Genomic DNA, 15,664 nt, shown 5'->3' with positions numbered 1-15,664 from the left:
CTAAGTGATAAAGACAGAAATAAGGTGCACTCTTCTACTGAACAGGTTCAATACTATCTCCCCCTCTTATCTTGAAAAAATTCAGTTACTTTAGAATATCAATTAACATATTCAAGACACTATTTATTGTATTGCAATCCAGCCTTTACTCAAAAGGGCATCCAATTAGGTTAATAGGATTGTTTTTATGTAGAACTAAGTATAATATTGATCAGTAAAATTGTCATGGGAAAGATTTAGTTCAATTCAATAAACATTTATTAAATGCCTACTATGTGCCAGGCACAGAAGAAGCTACATAGCACAGTAGCATGGCAAATAGTTAAAAGGCACTGGGTTTGAGTCTTGGCTCTAAAACTTACTGTATAAATTAAGATGTCATTTTATGGCAGCTTTAATTTATTCATCAGTAAATGGGGATAATATTTAGACAATGTATCTTACAATGTTGTCATAAGGAAAGTGTTTTGTGAATCTTAAAGTACAAATCTTAAAGTGCAAATTTTCATTATCATTATAGACAGTGCTTGACTTATTAACAAACAACCCATTGTATTGGAATAGCTTCTTTCAGCCTATCTTTTCCAGTTCCCCAGCTCCTTCCCACTGCTAAAATTATTACAGCTAAAGGAGAGGGGAGAAAATAATTTTTAGAGAATCTGTGAATTCAAAAGTGGAAGGAAGGAGGAAGCCATGAACAAGTAGGAATAGTTTTGGGAAATTGACATCCAGAGTAGAGCTCACCTCCCCAAGGGGTAAATCCATGCTAAAAAATATTATTTGTCTTACTGCCTGAATTTATTCCATGTAACTTGCCTGAAATTCTAAGAATTAGAGACTCATTATGTTAACTAAAATCAAAATAATCTGGAAGATATTTAGGGTACTTATGTCAGTCATTCCCAAGAAATGGAATCATTTCAACCAGTCTCATTTCTGTGTTATATCTGAGAACTAACTACCCTAGAGGATTAGAAGTTTTGTTTGAAGCAAGAGGCTGGTGGGTCAAAGTGGGGAACTCAAGAAAGAAAATGAAGATTCTGAGTTTGGGTGGGAGGAAAATAAGGAGATGAAAGCGTGTCAAAGATAGACTTCATCTTATTTTTAAATATGGCCCAGGCTGGCCCCCTAGCTATAGAAAAAAGGAAGAAAGTCTTGCTTTTTAGGCCTCCTATGTTATTACATGGACTTATTCCAAGGATCCATATTTCAGGGTATTAGAAGTTTATATATATATATATATATTTATATATATATATATTATATATATATATAAATATATATATTATATATATATATATATATTTACAGATTAAAAAGGCTTTTGTAGCTTGGCCTAGCAATCTATCTAGCATTTATATTATAGTTTCTATGGTGAATTTATTTTGTGTCCCAAATTGTTGAGTCCAACTCATTAAATTATTTGTGGGTCATGGAACAGGATAAGAGGAATGAGGTTGGGATCAGGAGGGTCACAGACTTACAGACCTTTTGCTGATCAGTGACAAAGGTTATTGATTTCAGGTAGATTTTTATAAATGGTTGGATCAGATAGAGGGATTAGATCACTCACAATAGAAGTCAGTGATTAACAGGATGGAAACAATGAATTTAAATTACCTAGGTAGCTTTGAACAGAGTTTTCTATCAGTGATAATTAAACATGTCAATTTGTGACCCAGCTTCTCACAGAATACTGTATATTCTTCTCATAGAATACTGTATATTCTTCTCGCAGAATTTCTGCATCAGTAATTTTTTGGAAGAACATTCAGTATTTGGGGGAGAGGAGGGGTTGAATTCTCATGTCAAGGGGAATACTATGTGTCTGGCTGTTTCTAGGCGCTACAGCTTTGATTTTACAGGGGTCCAACTCTTACTACTAGGGGCTATACCAAATAACTTAAAAATTGACTTTTTTAACACAATATTTTTTATAAGCTCACATATAAGACCAAGATGATTCCTACCCCTGGAAAGTTATATGCTATTTTCACCAGAGAAAATTGAAGGATTCAGTTTATTCTTTGCTTGCAGGCTCTTTGTGAACTTTGGATCAAAAGTTGGTAGATATGTTCTTGTCTTTTTTTAATTGAATGTCCCAAAGAATAAGTATAATGTATTCCCCCCTCCCCCACCCCTGGAGATATTAGAAACTAGGAGCTTACAATGGAAAGGCTTTGGCCAAAAGGGATTAAGGACATATTGAAAAATGAGAGAATGGAACTTAGAAATGTGGCTCCTCCTGGCTCTATAACCTTGTGATCCATAAAGGAACTGAGACTGTGTAGCAATGATGGTGAACCTTTTAGAGACAAGTGCCCAAACTGCAACCCTCACACCCCATGTGAGGCACCCCTCCTATCCCCACCCCCCACCTTACTCCAGGCAGAGGAGAAATGCTGCTGGGCAGAGGAGCTGGTAAAGTGAAAAATGTTCTCAGTCATGCACGGAGAAGGGGAAAGGGAGCAGCCTCCTCCAGCACTCAGACCATAGGTTTGCTGTTGGCTATATAGGATTGTCCCAAAAGTCTTAACCTAGTTTTAAGCTATTAAAGTTTAAAATGACAAAGACTTTTGAGACAGCTTGTATTTCTTTGATGAAAGACAATAATTAAACTTAAATTCATATTTTTCACTAACTTTACACTGGCTGATTCTATGTAAGATAATTGAGATTTTGTGACATCATACATTCAACCTTAAGGTACTTATTTGTCCTTTGTTCCTGGAAAATCATTTATAAGTAACTCTGTTGGGCTACAAAACTACATTGATCTTTACCTTTGAAGTAAGACCAATTTTTAGAATATCAAAGCATTTTCATTCTAAATTAGTCTAAGAAAAAACCTATAGATTTGCAAATATTGTCACATGAAATATTGTTCATCTTATAATCAAATGTTACCAGAATGACTAGTTCATCATAAAGCATTAATTAAGTTCCTGTGGCAGATACTGTGCTAATCACTAGGGATACAAGGAAAGGCAGAAACAGACCCTGCCCTCAAGCAATTCACAGTGGAATTGAGAAAATCCTTGCAAACAGGATACAACACACTACACATACACATTTCAAATACATGCTTATGCGCACACATACTATATATATATATATATATATATATATATATTCAATAGAGAAGAGGCACTAGCATTAAGGGGGGGGGGTGTAGAAGATAGGATTTTAGCTTAGACTTGAAAGAAGCCAGGGGAGTTAAGAGGGAGAAAGGAGGAGGTATTCCTGGTATGGGGCACAGCCAGGGAAAATGCTTAACTTAGGGAGATGGAGAATCACAGTATGTGGTTGAGGTATAAGTGGAAAGAAGACTAGAAAGGTAGGAAAAGGGCTAGGTTATGAAGGACTTTGAATGCCAATCAGAGCATTTTATATTTGATTCTGGAGGTGATAGGGGGCCATTGGAGTTGACTAAAATGGAGTGGGGGTGACATGGGCAGACCTGAACTTTAGGAAAATCAGTTTGACAGCTGAGTGGAAATTGGATTAGATTATAGAGATTTGAGCAGAGTGACCAACGAAACATCCTACTATATATTTTTGAAAGTTTTTGAAAGTTTTCATTGGTTGAAAAGCTCTACATTAAGAATATATAAATGAGAGGCATGTGTGTAGCACAGTGTGTCTTAGAAATGATACTAAGACAGAAGTTAAGAGTTAAAAAGAACATATGACTTGAGAATCCTTATTTAAGATATTTTCTTCCTGTCAGATCAGTATCATTACAAAATCTTCCAGGCAACATTCTCAAATAACTTCTAGCAAAAACTTGTGATGACTTCGGTTGTAGATAAAATGACACTTGAAGATCAGGAGAAAATTGATTTATTCTAGCAAGAGCAAATATTTTTCTAGACTATTTCTATCAGTAACTTTGACTGCACAGTGGCAGAAAGGTTTTTAATTATGAAGGCCATCCTGTTGTTCACATAGTAGACATCTTTTGAGGCCCTCCTAGGAGAACATAACAGGATAATATTATCTTTTAAGCATGATCTACTGTGCTTGTTTGCTATAGAATACAAGAAACAGGAGTTCAAACTTTCACAAATATGGGATGAGTGAGGCAAGAGCAGCTTAGACAACAGTTATTGGGGTGAAAATGTGGAGTTTATTGAACTATAAAGCTCACCAACTCAAAAGACTAACATGGAAGCCCCCAAAAGCAAATAACTATCCTACACTGCATTAGGAAAACACAAGGTCCAGAATGCGGTTTCCACATCCTTCTTCTGGGCACATTTTTTTTTTAAAGACAGAGAGGCTAGAGCATATACAGAAGAGAGCAACCAGGAAGATAAAAGGCCTTGGAGATTATGGTGCCAAAATAAAGTAAAAGTTTAGACTGGAGAAAAGTCAAGACCTAAGTAGGGGATATGATAGTTGTTTTCGGCTGTGTTGGAGAAAAGGGATCAAACAGACTTGTGCTGACTGGCCTCGGTGAGTAGAATTAGGGCAGAGACTTTTCATTTTTGTTTTGCATCAGCACAGTTTCTGACACATAATGGGCACATGCTGGATGACCACCTGTTAAGTATGTTAGTAAATGAATTTCTGTTCTGTACAGATTAGTTGAGATGGCTTCTGAAGTCTCTTACAACTCTTAAAATTCAACCTGTGGATGTGAAAACACCAGAAGATTATCATGGATAAGTATTTGCCCCAGTAATGTTATACGATAGGCAACTCACAGCCTAAACTTCTTTCTTAATGATATCATGAAATTGGACAGCCTCCAAAAGATCGCTAGACATGCAGATTACAAAGCATATCCAAAACCTCAGGGTAGCTGCTGTCTTCAAGAAGATAAAACACAAATAATACTAACATTTGAGTAGAAAGTAGGAATAGCCTTTGATAGTTTACGAGAATTCTTTAAGGTGAGGTAATAGTTGAATATTTCATTCTAATTTTATAATTTAGAGCTGAAAGGGACTTTAGTAATGTAATTCTCTCATGTAGATGATAGAATTGAGGTCCAGAAAGAGGAACTTAATTTAATAGAATGCATTCACTTATCTTTTTGAGAAACATTTATTAAGCATGCACTCTGTGCCTTATCTGTCTCCAGAAGTTCAAGGAATGTACTAGCTAAGTGATAGAACCTCTGTTTTGTAAAATACAATGTTCTACTATGACTACCATTTATTTTGTGTTCCTTTTACTCTCTCCAGTACCTCCATTTTGTTTGAGAATGTGAAATACTGGGGAAAGAACACTGGATTTAGAATCAGATAATCCAGCTTTGAGCCCTCAGCACTGTCACTTATTGGCTCTGTAACCTTTGCCAAGTTAATTAATTAATTAATTGTTCTGAACTTGTTTCCCCTATCTGTAAAATGAGAGAGAATGAGGAATTTTTGATAGGAATCAGAAGAAATAATATGTGTAAAGAATCTTGTGAATATAAGATTTTGCAACCTCTGGCTTCCACTGGAGAATTTTTTAAAAGGTTTTAAAGTCCATTTCTTTAGCAGTTACCATATTCAAATTAGACTGCAATCTTATCAGACATTCCTCATCAAATGACTTGGTAAAAAATCATTCTTAAAAGATTTGGTGTATGTTTTTATTACAAACACAGAATAAAGTTTTAAAAAAACTTTAAAAACAGGGAGAATATTGTCACTGAAATTATATTCCTTGAAATCTAGATGCAAGAATCAAAGGCAGAAATGTAAATGATGAAAACTGCCTAAGCTTGACTGGATATAAAACAAACTTAGAAATGAACACTGGAAAGAAACTTTAAAACTCTGCAGAATATAGAATGTATAAAGATTTGTGGTTCAGAAATAGAGGCTGGGATTCTGCCCAGCACATATCACTTGCCACCTGGGGGACGATACCTTGCTATGACACATCTGCTTCTTGCTTATCACCTACTTCAGATTTCTATCTACTCCATGTGAAGGAAATCAGTCTATTCTTGGAAATGTTCTCACCAAATCAATAAATAAATTAAACTATTTTACAAAATGGAAATCTTTATCAAGCCAGACAGTCCTTTGTTTTCAGAAGTCTGTGAAAATAAAAATGAAGCATGAGGGAAAAAAAAGAATCTACTGTTGCTGATAGCTCAGAAAATGAGACTGATTAAACAGTGTTCCTTGAAGCAATATTTATATTCTACTGGTTTTTCTCCAGATTTTTTTTTTTGGCATGTGAAAACAAGTGCTATTTCTCTATGGAGGTTAATGCCACCAGAAAACCTAATTTAGTGAGAAAACTGGACTAGATGGTATCTAAGGTCTACAAGAGTTTGAGTTTAGCCAAAAGATCAAGAGTTATTCACACACACACACACACACACACACACACACACCCTATTATTATAAAGATGACCTAGAAAGATTATAGGACTTGTCCCAGTGGGTGGGAATATAACCCATGTCCTCCACACCAAAGCTAATTCTCTATTGTCCCATGCTTCTTTGTGGATCATTTAATAGCTTTTTACTATGTGCAGGGTCTTATGGTTCTGGGGATATAGACACAAAAATGAAGCTCTTCCTACTCTAAAAGGGCTTATATTCATTAAAGGAAATAAAATGCACATATAGAAATATGTACAAAATGTTTATAATGAATACAAGATAATTGTGGGGGTGAGGCACTAGTAACTGAGGGAATCAGGAAAGCAAATAGGAAGGACAATAGGGATGAAAAATGGAGATTAACCAAGATATCTAAAACACTTTACTCCATCAAGAGCGAAGCCTGCATTTTTCCTTTCTCTGTAGCTTTCAGGCAAATGTATAACAAAATGTTATCACCTCTAGTGTATAGTAAATGTGATCTTATGATGTAGAGATGGCACTAAAAAAGTCAACATTGAGACTATTACAACAGTGGGACTATTACAAGTATCCCCAGAAGTGGTATATGCTGGTGGAGACACAATCCTGAAAATAGAGAAGGATCTGAAACATTAGAGGATATTCACTGCTCAGGGAAAAATCATGGACCTTATTTATGAAGAGGCAATTGAAAATATCAATAATTACTAACTCATATGCCTATATTCCAGGCTTTATGCAGTCTTAAGAATTTATACACACATCAAGGACCTCCTTGTTGAAGACATTAAAAAGAAATAGGCAAGTTTTGTAAATGATATCATATAGTAGACTATTGATTATGGCCACTCAATTATCTGAACAATATTTTTTGTTAAGTTATTTCAGTTGTGACTGACTTTTCTTGACCCCATTTTGGCAAAGATTCTGAAGTGGTTTGCTATTTCCTTCTCCAGCTTATTTTATAGATGAGGAACTGAAGCAAAGAGGGTTAAGTGACTTACCCAGGGTCATAGAGCTAATAAGTGTCTGAGGCCAGATTTGAACTCAAGAAGATGAGTCTTCCTGATTCCAAGCCCAGGGCTCTATCCACTGCATCATCTAGCTGCCCAAACAGGGACTCTGAACCATTACAACTGCAGGTATGCTGTTTCAGTCATTTTTTCAGTTCTGTCTGACACTTCATGACCCCATTTGGTATTTTCTTGGCAGAAATATTCCTTCTCCAGCTCATTTTACAGATGTGAAAATTAAGTTAAGCAAAGTTGAGTAACTTGCCAGGTTCACACAACTAGTAAGTGTCTGAGGCTGGATTTGAACTCAAGAAAATTAGTCTTGATTTCATGACTGGCACTTTATCTCCTGCACCACCTACTTGCTTCAGAACAATATAGTTGGCACAAGATGAAACAAAAGAACTTTATTACTCTCCCAACATTTCTACTTCCACTATATCTCTTCTATCCATCTTTTCTCTAGTCACATGCCTTAAACCAGGCTTTGTTTGGACATCTTGGTCTTTCTGCCTCAAGTCTCCCTGCCTTCTCCAGTCTGTCTTCCATACATTACCAAAATGATACTCCTAAAACATAAGCATAATGAAGTAACTCCCCAGCTCAAAAAAGTTCCAGTTTCTCCCTATTTCTTATGCACTAAACACTAAAACACATAATTCCTCTATCTGGCTTTTAAAAGACCTTTATAAGCTGACTCCAACCCACCTTTCATACAGTATTTCATGCATTCTTCACTCCAGCCAAATTGGCTTTCATGCTGTCCTTTGTACATGACTTTCCACCTTTATACACAGCTTGTCCCTTATTCCTGGAATGCACTTCCTTTTCACCTCTACTCATTAGATCTCTAGTGTTCTTTTAAAGTTCAGCCAAAGCACCACTCTCTTCTACATAAAGCCTTTCTAGATCTTTCTAGCTATTAACACATCTCCCTTCTCCCACTTAATTCCCTTGCATTTATTTTGTATATACCTCCCTGGGCACATACCTTCCCCTTGAGGAATATAAACTCCTCAAAGGACTATTTCCTTTTCTTCTTTGTATCCCCATCACTTTGCACAGTATGTGGCCCATAGACTCTCAAAATTACCCTCATTTGAGTGATTCTGTCATTCTCTCTTTATTGTCTGCTTAATCATTTGCAATTGTCATAGTTGATCTTGAAATATTCCTATATCTGTTGTATTGTCTTCTACTCAAGTGGGGCAGAGGAGAATGGAGGAGGAGCAGAATGCAAGCTCTTTGAGGTTAAGCATTGTGCCATCTCCATCTTTGTACCAGCTTGTATTCTAGGGAATAGTTGGTGTTAATAAATACTTGTGCTGAATTGAATTTGAATCATATTTAATAAAAAACATTGGATATTTATTTTGTTCTCATATTTTGCCAACTTAAATACTGACAAAAGCAAAGATTTATTTATGCTTATCATCTTGTAACAAATAACACATTTGTAATCAAAATTTTAAATGTTTTAAAATATATTGTCTGAAAAAATACTTTCAGATTTACCAAATCAAATGTAAGAATATGCCTAATAAATTATGTTCTTAAAATTAAGAAGATAATGCAAATACTATCAACAAAGCAATGGGTTCAAATCAAGAAAACATCTAATGCCCAGTGGACTTACGCGTCGGCTATGGGGGGTGGGGGGGAGGAAAAGAAAATGATCTATGTCTTTAACGAATAATGCTTGGAAATGATCAAATAAAATATATTTAAAAAAAAAGAAAAAAGAAAAAAAATTAAGAAGATAACTTTTAAAACAATGTTGCATGTATTTAAACCTTAACCTCCATTTTCATCTGCCTTGCTATCCAGATTTCTAAACAAACAGTCAATTGTGCTTTTCTATGGCTTCAGATTTTCTAAAAATTAACCAAAAAGTTTTTATTAAGTAGCTTTTACTACTTAATTCAAAGCTTTTATTATGCACCAACCACTGTGCTTAGGTGCCAAGTGTGAATTTTAAAAGTCTCCATTTTGGTCTAGCACCCAAAAATTGTGCACACCCACCTACACGGGCATGCGCTAGTCAATGACAAATCAGAAATAACTAACTGCCCACCTGGGCTGTCCTAAGCCAAGCTAGAGCCAACCATTGGATTTGTGAGACACAGGAAGAGAGGTAGGGAACAGCCTCTGAGATTCGCGGAACTTCCTGTGTAAAGGAGCTAGGGGGTTGGTGTTAGGAGCTTGGAGAGGGAGGACGCCTGCAGACAGCTTTCCTTCAGATCGGTCACGTGAGTTAAGGACTGATTCTTTCCACCTGGGCCTTTGGGCCTAAAACTCCCCCTGCCTTGGTCAGAGGTTGAGTAGCCTCTTTCCCTTTTCTCTTCTCTCCTTCTCTCCCTAACCTTTTCCCTACTCCCAGTGTGATTAAACCTCCATAAACCTCATTCTGACTTGAGTGTTTCATTTTAGGAATTTCATAAGTAAATTCCTTGGCGGCCATTGTTAAATATTATATAAAACTTGTAGCCACATTTGTAACCATTACTATATTATAACCTTCTCCCAGAAGCCTTAAATTTCCCCATTACACAAGATAAAAAAAAATGAAAGTCTCTGCTGTCAGGAAATTTAAACTCTACCAGGGAAGACATGTGCATATATAAATTTATACAGAATAAATATTTAGAGAATGAATACAAAGTAATTAGGGAGTGAAGGCACTAGTAGTTGTGATCAGGAAGTTTCCCAAGGAAAGAAGACAGTACTTAAGCTGAAATTTGAAATGAAGAGATTTTCTGAAATAGAGATGAGCAGACATGGACAGGAATGGGGAGGAGGGGGACAAAGAGATGAGTGTTGGAGTACTATGTAAAAAACAGAGAGACCAATTGGGTTGGACTATGGAATGCATAAAGGGGAATAATTTGTGGAGTTTATAAAGATATGGACCAGATGGTAAAGGGTTCTTGAAGCTCTGTAGAGAAAGGGGAAAGACATGGTAGGTGTAGGGGGAGAGTTGAGGCAGGGAGACGAAGCAGGAGGCGCTGTGGATGTAGTCCCGATGAGAGGGTGCTGAGCATCTGGAATAAGCTGATAGTTGTGTGAGTAGTGAAAGAGGGAAGATGGAAGAGAGTATGTTGAGGTAGAAGCCAGCAAGACTTGTTGCCCTAAGAAAGGTCATCCAAGACAAGCTTAGAACTTAGAACACATTCAGAGGTGAAAAAGACATAACATGATTTCTAGTCTAATATGATGTCAACGTGGAATCTAAGAGACCCCCAAGTTTGACAGAGAGATTAAAGAACAAACAAAATGTGTTTTCCTACACTAGATTCAGTGTTCTTTCCACAATCACAATAAGTTCCCAGAGGTTCAAAGGCCTATTTTTTCAGGCTATTTCAGGGTTCTATATGGTAAGCTTCCCTAGGAAGTAAAAATCACCCTGGATCTAAAAAAGCTAGAAAAATAATTTTTGGCAGTATTCTTTTTGGGAAGAATAAAAGCCATGTTGGATCAATACCTAAACAATACATTTCTATAATGCTTTAAGTTTAGCAGACACTTTTTACATATCTTATTTGATCCTTACAGCCACCTAAAAAGGTAAATGCTCTAAGTATTATCATCACCCTTTTACAACTAAGAAAATTGAGGATTAAATGACTGGTTTATAATCATAGACTTACTGTCAGAGTTGAGATTGGAACCTGGGCCACATATGACTCCAAGTCCAGTATTTTTTTTCTCTTTACCTTTCATTGATATTTTTTTTAAACCCTTACCTACCATCTTGGAATCAATACTATGTGTTGATTCCAAGGCAGAAGACTGGTAACAGGTAGGCAATGGGGGTCAAGTGACTTGCCCAGGGTCACAAAGCTAGGAAGTGTCTGAGGCCAGATTTGAACCTAGGACCTGGCTCTCAATCCACTGAGCTACCCAGCTGCCCCCACATTGATATATCTTGATACTAATAGAGTGGCCACCTGAAAAAGCATTTTATTGTGGACTCTTATAACTGGTAAATAATAGCTTTAGCCTCTTTTTATAGGACATTAAGCATAATTTTTTTTTTGGCTAGGTTCTTATGAAATCCAAAGTTGTGGGACATCCCTTCTCCTAGTCTTGGAGTACACACACTAAGTGGAATTTACTTTCCTCCCTTTGAGATTCACTTTCTCTCTTTTTTCCCTCTTATCTTATTCTCTTTTTCTGCCTTGTTTATACCTTAAACCTATCAGAAATTACCCTGTGCAACTGGTTAGTTCTGCTGGTGGCAGTAAAAAAGCTTAAGAGGTTGCTCCTGCTTGTCCTAACTCATCCAACAGTGAGCATTACCAGTGCACTTCATGTCTATTGAATCTCATTGAATTAAAGCACAGTGAGAAGTCTGACCAGGGTTAGCCTGCAGTGAGGGAGGTGAGATTAGGGATATAGATGAAGGGTCATATTGGAGGAGCCCATGCACATCAGGCCCCAGATTCAACTTATTCTATTTGCTCTGTTTTGTTAGCTATATGTGCTATTAACAGGCCTATTACAAATATCAACACATAAGAAACAGCTGGCATGAAGAATATCCCTTAACAATGGTTAATCAAGTCCATACTAGTCAAGATGAGAGAGTGAAAGGTCAAATAAGGCTTCCTGGTACCTCACAGTCCCTCCTAACAAAAACCAGCCAAGAGAGACACCATAGAGAGGGAGAAAAATGGCTTAAAAGCCATTCAAGAAAGTAAAAACCAATCAAATACTTTTTTAACAGAGCAGAGTATCAATATAATTAAGAGCAAAACAAAACATAGAGCAACAGAACTAGATAAAGGACCTGAAACAATACTGATAGGAAAAGCAACTACACAAGATATCCTAAAAGACACCCTAAAATGGATGGATGACACAAAGAAATTAAGCTAGAATTGGCACTACTAAGGAAGTCACAAGAACAAAGAAAATAAGAGTTTGAAGTCAGCAAAAGATCCCAAGAGGAGATCAAGTAAGAATGAAGATGATAAAAATAACAGTAGGAAATGATTAAGAAAACAATCAACATGGAGAATATCATAGAAAGCCTGAAAAAGTCCATAGAAGCAACCACTAGTAGATGTACTATTTTGGGAAAATAAATTGTTCTTAATGCTAAGCATCTAGAGAGAGGATGAAAGGATTTAGTTGGATAAGAATATGGTTGAATAAGATAGTTGGATAATGGACAAAATTGAATCCAAACTAAAAAAATATTAAAAAAGGATATGCTAAAAGATTTTTCTTCTTTTAAAAAGGGATATATCAGATTCAAATTTTGTACCTGATAGTACTGCAACTAAATGAACAAAAATAAAGCTGCATGGTCTTAAGTAACTAAAAAAAAGTGAAAAAAATTAACAACCCACTATCAGAATGTGATAAATATGGAAGGAAATTATAAGCAGTAAGGAAAAAATATTTATTAGGCATTTATTGCTTTCCAGGCACTGTGATGAGGATACACTGAAAAGGCAAATTGTGTGGATGGGTTCAAGGTGTAGATGGTCTCTTAACTAGTATATTTCCTAATGAGGAGAGAAAATCTGCAAATACTTAGTTAGATATATACAATGAGAGTCTATGAAGGTAATCTCAGAGGGGATGGCATTAAGAGCTGATGGGGGGTGGGGAAGACCAGAAAAGGCCACCTACAGGCATGACATTTGAGCTGAGTCTTTTAAGGAACCAGGGAAAGGAGATGGAGATGATGGGGTCCAGTATTCCAGGCATGGGGAGATAGCCAATGAAAGATAAGGAGCCAAGAGATAAAAATATCTGAACTATGGTTTTGGCTGTATGAATGAAGACGAGATGAGAGATGTTGGGAAGGTAGAAAGGACAAGATGAGAATATGAGTGGTAAGTGAAAGTGAGGAATAACTTAGGTGACTAAGAGGCTGGTTAATAGTCTTAATGGTAAGAGGGAGTTCAAAAGGGGTAGGGTTTTTTGGGAAAGATAATGAGGTCTTTTCATAATAAATAAATTATATTTAATAGATATTTGAAGAAAACTTGATTGTGTTTTTTCTAGCAGTTACAAAGTCTATACAAGAACTAATGTGCAGGGCCCTAAGGAAGATATAAAAGCGGATACTTTACATGCTACATTTATTAACAGTAATGCATGCAGTGAATCAAGAGTGCAGGTCCATGTGGATATTTTAAAAATTACTTATTCAGCAGTGACTGGGTAAAAAAGAAAATTAGCAGATTACATCAAAGATAATAACAATAGAACTCCTACTAGTGAAAATCAATGTGATAAAGCTAAAGTGGCCTTCAGAGGTAAATTTTTAGCAGGGAATGTTCATATCAATAGAGATACAAATTAAGCACATCCTTAAAAAACAAAGCAAAGTAAAAAAAGCAACAGAAAAAAAGGATATGACCAAGATCAGCAGAGCAAAATAATTGTAAATTAGAAAAAATATTGGGTAGATAAATAAAGCCAAGAGCTGTTTATTTTTTTTTAATAAAAGACAAGCAAAAAGAATATTTAACAAGACTAATTTTTTAAAGCCAAGTCTCCAAAATTAGAAAATCAGAAAGAGATCATAGTATAGAAAGAGGAGTCAAGAAAAATATCAGATTACTATATCTAATTATATGCTAATATTTTAAAACTAAAAGTTACTTCTATAAACATGAACATAATATCAAAACAAGTAGTAGTAAAATGAGTAGTCCACCTGAGTGGACTTGTCATAGAGAGATAATTTGCATAGCTTCTTGAACAAAAGATATTGGTTCCAGGAGTTTTAACAAGTGATTTTTACCAAAGTTTTGAAGAACAATTTACAGCATATGGTCCACTTAAAGAAAACAGAAAAAAAAAACCCAAAACATTTAGACTGCCCATTCTTTAAGTCAACAAGTATTTATTAGTAGTTACTCTGTGCTGGGCACTGTGCTAAGTGTTAGAGATACAAAGAAAAGGCCAAAAACAATCTCTGCCCTAAAGGAGCTCACATATCTAGTGGAGGAGATGAAGCAAATAGGACTTTCATCATCCTATTTTGGCTATACTTTCGTGGACTTGTTGTTTTGTCTAGTGTATTGAATGTAAGATGATAGGGACCTTTTCATTTCTGACGTTGTATCCTATCTTCTCTCAAGGTTTTCTGGACACCACTCCTTCCTAGTTTTCTTCCTACCCATGTGCCTGCTCCTTTTTGTCACTGTTGCTTGAATCTCCTCCAGATCATACTCTCTAACCATAGATGCTTCAGGGTTTTGTTCTGGTCCATTTTCTTTAATCTCTCTCTGCTATTTACTTCACTTGGTGATCTCAATCAGATCCCACAGATTTAACTACCATCTATGTTAATTCTCAAATATATTTATCCAACCTATCTAATCTTGCATCTCCAGCTGCCTTTTAGATATCTCAAACTAGATGTCCAAAACAGAACTCATTATTTTTTGTCATAACCCCTCTCCCTCCCCTACCTTCCTTATTACTATAGAGAACACCTCCACCCTTTCAGTCAGGCAAGGAGTCATCCTGGATTCCTCACTATCTCTCCCACCCTCCCACCCCCAATTCATGTTGTCAAGAACTCTTTTTTTCACCATATCTTGAATATGCCCCTTTCCTCATTTGATACTACCACCTCTCTAGTGCAGGACCTCATCATCTCACACATGCTGATAGGTCTGCCTGCCTTAAGTCTCTCCCAGCTCCAACCCATCATTCAATCAGTCACTAAAGTGATTTTCCTAAGATTCAGATCTAATGTTACCTCCATTAGGTAAACTCTAATGGCTTCCTATTGCCTCCAGGATCAAATACAAATGTTCTGTTTGTTATTCAAAGCCCTTAATAACTTGCCTCCTCCTATCTTTCTATCATCTTACTCCATGCCACAGTCTTTGAACCAGTAACACTGGCATCCTGGCTATTTCATGAACAAGAATACTCCATCTCTTGGCTCTCTAGGCATTCTTTCTGGTTGTCCTCCATGACTAGAACACTTTTCCTTCTTGGCCCCAACTACTGACCACACTGGCTTTCTTTAAGTCCCAACTAAAATCCTGTCTTCTATAGGAAACATTCCCCAACCCCTCTTAATCCCACTGCTTTACCTCTTAATCATTTCCTAATTATCCTATGTATAGCTCTTTTAATGTCTCAACCATTAGATTATAAGCTACTTGAAGACAGGAACTCAGAGTTTTTTGCCTTTCTGAATCCTCAGCACTTAGCACAGTGACTAGCATATAGTAGGAGCAAAATAAATGCTTGCTGACTGAGCTCCAAATTGAATGAAGACAAACTTGAAAAAGAAGATTGTTGACCAATAGATACAATAGAAGACTTTCAGGAAATCATCAATAAAATAATCAT

General features: G+C 36.3%; 1 protein-coding gene across 3 annotated transcripts in view; it reads right to left on the bottom strand.

Moving 5' to 3' along the window:
* Positions 1-15,664, bottom strand: part of NMT2 (N-myristoyltransferase 2) — an 85,146-nt gene that overhangs the window by 16,314 nt on the left and 53,168 nt on the right. The window lies entirely within an intron of this gene.

The sequence above is a fragment of the Monodelphis domestica genome, chromosome 5 (genome assembly GCF_027887165.1).
Source record: "Monodelphis domestica isolate mMonDom1 chromosome 5, mMonDom1.pri, whole genome shotgun sequence".
Taxonomy (NCBI): domain Eukaryota; kingdom Metazoa; phylum Chordata; class Mammalia; order Didelphimorphia; family Didelphidae; genus Monodelphis; species Monodelphis domestica.
Note: the sequence above shows the minus strand (reverse complement) of the source record. Positions and strands in the feature narration are given on the sequence as shown.